Genomic DNA, 5,961 nt, shown 5'->3' on the forward strand with positions numbered 1-5,961 from the left:
CACCACCACTAAGTTTGCATTTCTGCATGTTACATTTTTCCCCTATGATGTTATGTATAGCTGCACCATAGATTGTGGCCAGTACATGTCCTACAACACTCATTGTTTGTCAAACATGAGAGCCCATTGGAATTCAACTTGCACAGTAAAACAAATTGAGTCTCAGAACATGATGCCAAAACAGCAATAAAACCTAAGTAAACTAAAGTAACAAGAATCAAGTTAAATGTATTCAGCTGCCTTGAAGCAGTGGCCTTGGTCATAGACCTGAATTCAGATTTTATTGGTTTTACTGCTTTTACTGCTTTCAATCTCAGTCAGTGCTCCATAATTGCTCAGAATCTGCTACTTCCTGCAGCCTGACCCTGAGCAATATCACAATAAACTCAAAATAAACTTGTTGCTCTCTCTCCTCTTTGTATGTGCTCCACATGTGTCCGCACTGAGAAACTCCTGGATAATCCGCACTGAGAAACTCCTGGATTATCCGCACTGAGAAACCCCTGGATTGTCCGCACTGAGAAACCCCTGGATTATCCGCACTGAGAAACCCCTGGATTATCCGCACTGAGAAACTCCTGGATTATCCGCACTGAGAAACCCCTGGATTATCCGCACTGAGAAACTCCTGGATTATCCGCACTGACAAACCCCTGGATCCACTTTGGACCTAAGAAAGACAGAACAGAGCATTTTCTAAAATGATGAGAATTTAGGAACTGTGGATGAGCAGAAGGATTTAGCTGTCCCTATACAGGGATCACGAAAGCCAGCGAATAGGTACAAAAATAATTTAGACTTTATCTCAAGAGGGCTGGAATACACAGGGATGTTATATAATGCATTTGGAGCACTGTGCTCAGTTCTGGGCACTGCACCTCAGGAAGGATCTATTGCCCTTGCTGGGCGTACAGCACAGATTCACCAGAATGATACCAGGGCTAAAAGGGTTAATTTATGAGGACAGGTTGCATAGACTAGATTGAATTCCCCTGAATACAGAAGATCTCATTGTGGTGTGTCGGATGATTTTAAAGGGTTTGATAGAGAGAAAACATTTCCTCTGCTGTAGGAGCCCAGAACAAAGGGACCAAAATCTGAGAATTCGAGCCAAGTTATTCAGGATGATGTGAGGAAACACGTCTTCACACAAAGGGTAGAGGAAATCTAGAACTCTCACCTCCAAAAAACTGTTGAGGTTGGGATCAATTGAAAATTTCAAAACTGGGGTTGACAGATTTTTATTAGCTACTGGTATTAAAGGGTCAGGGAAGCAAAGCGGGTAGGTGGAGTTGAGATACAGGTCAGCCATGATCTAACTGAATGGCGGAAATAAGCTTGAGGGGCTAAATGGTCAACTCCAGTTCCTTTGTTTCTAGAAACACCTGGATTGTGTATACTGAATAACTCCTGGATTCTGTACACTGAGTAACACCTGGATTGTGTACACTAAATAACACCTGGATTACGTATACTGAGTAACACCCGAATTGTGTACACTGAGAAAATCTCTGTGTTTTATTCTTGGTCCACAGATTGTAAGCAGCAGAAACAGGATGCATCTCTGGAAGTCGAGTGGCCTTGTCTGGTCTGCTGTACAAACGTAGGTGTTTCCAACCAGGAAGTAGATGCTTCGGTCACATTAATACCCCCAACTTTAAACAGGGCAAACTGGGCAATTACAAATAATAGCCAGTCAGCACAAAGCAAGGAGGAGACACAGTGGTGAGTAGCATGTGCTGGTACAAACTCTTGTTTCATTCTTTGAGCTAACATTTCAGGCCATTAAATGCTTTCCATTTGCAGGCTGCACCAATGGCATCATTGATGAATGCAATGATAGATGTGACTGAGGACAGGACAGGAAGGTCCACAGTTCTACCCTTGGTCAGTCATCCTTTGTATGTTACCCTAATGGACAGCATGTATGTGGACTTGAAGGACCACTGAACTGTCAAGGGAATCCTGCAGCATCTGAACATATCTCGCTGAATGTCTACACAGCAGCCCCTCCAGCAGTGGTCACTGGATCAATGATAAGGAACAGGAAGCTGAGCTGATTTATTTTTTCCTCCTTATTCCAGGAACTTTAGAAAAGGGCCGGATCCACAGAATAGCAAACAACTGAAGTCAAAAAGCAGCAGATGAGAAGCTGGTATAAATCGAGATGTATTCTTTAGGCGATGGGGTTTTTCAAATGGTTCCCCCAGTGCCTCAGCAAGTTTATCCAGTGAGTAGCTGAGCCATAGAGATGAAGATGATAGATGATCCCAGTTCCAGGCCTTGTTTGGGGCATTAAGAGGACTTCAACAATTGGCCTCAGAACCCCCTGTATTAAGAAAGGAAATATCACCAAGGTTTCTATTGTTGTTCCGTGATCCCTGTTGGAAAGGAATGTGTGTGTACACACTGGGTGGGGGACAGGCTCAGACTGTCAGCCTGATGTCACATCACCAGCAGATACCTTTTCCCTCAGGGACAGAGAGATCATCCTAGCAGAGAAGCCTTGGGCTCAGACCACCTCGAGCTTGGACAGACCTGTGCTTGGACAATCTTAGGCTTGAATAAACTTGAGCTTGATGGAGAGTTGAGGGGAAATAGGGCTGTTGAGGGGAAAATAAGAATGAAAGATGAAGAAGATGTTCTTGGAACCATCTGCAACAATAGGGTAGATGTAGAATTCCATTTCACAGCAGCAGTTATAGTGAAGAAAAGGATGTCAATACTGAGTAGGCCAGTTAGCTTGACATCAGTCAAAGAACAGTACAGCACAGGAATAGGCCATTCGGCCCTCCAAGCCTGCGCCAATCTTGATGCCTGCCGAAACTAACACCATCTGCACTTCCGGGGTCCATATCCCTCTATTCCCTTCCTATTCATATATTTGTCAAGATGTCTCTTAAACGTCGCTATCGTATCTGCTTCCACCACCTCCCCTGGCAGCAAGTTCCAGGCACTCACCACCGTCTGTGTAAAATACTTGCCTCGCACATCCCCTCTAAACTTTGCCCCTCGCACCTTAAACCTATGTCCCCTAGTAACTGACTCTTCCACCTGGGAAAAAGTTTCTGACTATCCACTCTGTCCATGCCGCTCATAACTTTGTAAACCTCTATCATGTCGCCCCACCACCTCCGTCGTTCCAGTGAAAACAATCCGAGTTTTTCCAACCTCTCCTCATAGCTAATGCCCTCCAGACCAGGCAACATCCTGGTAAACCTCCTCTGTACCCTCTCCAAAGCCTCCACGTCCTTCTGGTAGTGTGGCGACCAGAATTGCATGCAATATTCTAAGTGTGGCCTAACTAAGGTTCTGTACAGCTGCAACATGACTTGTCAATTTTTATACTCTATGCCCCGACCGATGAAAGCAAGCATGCCGAATGCCTTCTTGACGACCTTATCCACCTGTGTTGCCACTTTCAGTGACCTGTGGACCTGTACGCCCAGATCTCTCTGCCTGTCAATACTCCTAAGGTTTCTGCCATTTACTGTATACCTCCCACCTGCATTAGACCTTCCAAAATGCATTACCTCACATTTGTCCGGATTAAACTCCATCTGCCATTTCTCCGCCCAAGACTCCAACCGATCTAGATCCTGCTGTATCCTCTGACAACCCTCATCATTATCCACAACTCCACCAACCTTTGTGTCGTCCGCAAACTTACTAATCAGACCTGCTACATTTTCCTCCAAATCATTTATATATACTACAAACAGCAAAGGTCCCAGCACTGATCCCTGCGGAACCCCACTAGTCACATCCCTCCATTCAGAAAAACACCCATCCACTGCTACCCTCTGTCTTCTATGACCGAGCCAGTTCTGTATCCATCTTGCCAGCTCACCTCTGATCCCGTGTGACTTCACCTTTTGCACCAGACTGCTATGCGGGACCTTGTCAAAGGCTTTACTAAAGTCCATATAGACAACATCCACTGCCCTTCCCTCATCAATCATCTTCGTCACTTCCTCAAAAAACTCAATCAAATTAGTAAGACACGACCTCCCCTTCACAAAACCATGCTGTCTCTTGCTAATAGGTTTGTTTGTTTTCAAATGGGAGTAAATCCTGTCCCAAAGAATCCTCTGTAATAGTTTCCCTGCCACTGACGTAAGGCTCACCGGCCTATAATTTCCTGGATTATCCTTGCCACCCTGCAGCAAGGCTGGCCAGTTCCTGGAGATCAGTTCAGGCCAGTACCTAGAGGTCAGTTCTGGCCAGTTCCTGGAGGTCAGTTCAGGCCAGTTCCTGGAGATCAGTTCAGGCCAGTACCTAGAGGTCAGTTCTGGCCAGTACTTGGAGGTCAGTTCTGGCCAGTTCCTGGAGATCAGTTCAGGCCAGTACCCAGAGGTCAATTCTGGCCAGTTCCTGGAGGTCAGTTCTGGTCAGTTGCTGGAGGTCAGTTCTGGCTAGTACCTGGAGGTCAATGCTGGCTAGTTCATGGAGGTCAATGCGGTCTAGTTCATGGAGGTCAGTGCTGGCCAGTTCCTGGAGGTCAATGCTGTCTAGTTCATGGAGGTCTATGCTGGCCAGTACATGGAGGTCAATGCTGTCTAGTTCATGAAGGTCAGTACTGGCCAGTTCCTGTAGAGCAATGCTGGCCAGTTCCTGAATGTCAATGTGGGCTAGCTCATGGAGGTCAGTTCTGGCCAATACCTGGAGTTCAATGTTGGCCAGTTGCTAGGGATCAGAGTTGGTCAGTTTCTGGAGGTTAATGGGTTACAGTAACATAGTGGTTATGTTACTGAACTAGTAATCCAGATGCCTGGACAAAGAGCCAGGCGCATGAGTTCAAATCCTGCCGTGGCCACTGGTGAATTTAAATTCATTTAATAGAGGCTGGTTAGCTCAGTTGGTTAGAATATGGTACTAATAATGCCACGGTTGTGGGTTTGATCCCCATATGGGTCAACTCTCCCCTTAGGGACACTACAAGCTTTTGAGCTGTGATGGTCAAGTGGTTAAGGCATTGGACTTGAAATCCAGTGGGGTTTTCCTGCACAGGTTCAAACCCTGCTCACAGTGAATTTGGTTCTGCTTTCTCTGGATTTTTAGATTTTTTTTAGATTTAGAGATACAGCACTGAAACAGTCCCTTCGGCCCACCGAGACTGTGCCAACCATTAACCACCCATTTATACTAATCCTACACTAATCCCACATTCCTAACCTGTCCCTATATTCCCCTACCACCTACCTATACTAGGGGCAATTTATAACGGCCAATTTACCTATCAACCTGCAAGTCTTTTGGCTGTGGGAGGAAACCGGAGCACCCGGAGGAAACCCACGCAGTCACAGGGAGAACTTGCAAACTCCACACAGGCAGTACCCAGAATTGAACCCGGGTCGCTGGAGCTGTGAGGCTGCGGTGCTAACCACTGTGCCACTGTGCCGCTCTAGTTGACTACCTGGGGAGATCACTGATCAGAATAAAATCTGCCGCATTCTATTAAAACGATTGACACTAAGCTCCTTTTTCTAATTGGAAACATGAAAGTTTGCATTGCAGTCTCTGTGGTGCAATCGGCCAGCCCATTTGGCTGTTTATTGAAAGGTTGGTGGTTTCAGACCGCCCAGGGATGGATTTTTCACTGATTTGGGAGGGGAGGGTGCGGGAGACAGTGGTGTAGTGACAATGTCACTGAACATGTAATCTGGAGGCCCAGGCTAATGCCCTGCGAACATGGGTTCAAATCCCACTGTGGCAGGTGGTGGAATTTAAACTGAATATACTTGCCATAGAGGGAATGCAACAAAGGTTCACCAGGCTGATTCCTGGGATGGTGGAAGGTGACTGGACCTTTATGCTATGTAGTTTAGAAGAATAAGAGGTGATCTCATTCAAACATACAAAATGCTTACTGGGCTCGACAAGGTTGATGCAGGAAGGATGTTTCCCCTGGCTAGGAGAACCAGGGGACATTGTCTCAGAATAAGAGGTAGGCCATTTAGG

General features: G+C 46.1%; 2 non-coding genes across 2 annotated transcripts; both read left to right on the top strand.

Annotated features, from left to right (window-relative positions):
* Positions 1 to 4,843: 4,843 nt before the first annotated feature.
* trnai-aau (transfer RNA isoleucine (anticodon AAU)) lies at positions 4,844 to 4,917 on the top strand. Its single transcript has one exon. It is a non-coding gene; the product is annotated as a tRNA-Ile (tRNA).
* Positions 4,918 to 4,949: 32 nt separating this feature from the next.
* trnas-uga (transfer RNA serine (anticodon UGA)) lies at positions 4,950 to 5,031 on the top strand. Its single transcript has one exon. It is a non-coding gene; the product is annotated as a tRNA-Ser (tRNA).
* The last annotated feature ends 930 nt before the right edge of the window (positions 5,032 to 5,961 follow it).

Source organism: Heterodontus francisci, chromosome 23 (assembly GCF_036365525.1).
Source record: "Heterodontus francisci isolate sHetFra1 chromosome 23, sHetFra1.hap1, whole genome shotgun sequence".
Lineage (NCBI taxonomy): Eukaryota > Metazoa > Chordata > Chondrichthyes > Heterodontiformes > Heterodontidae > Heterodontus > Heterodontus francisci.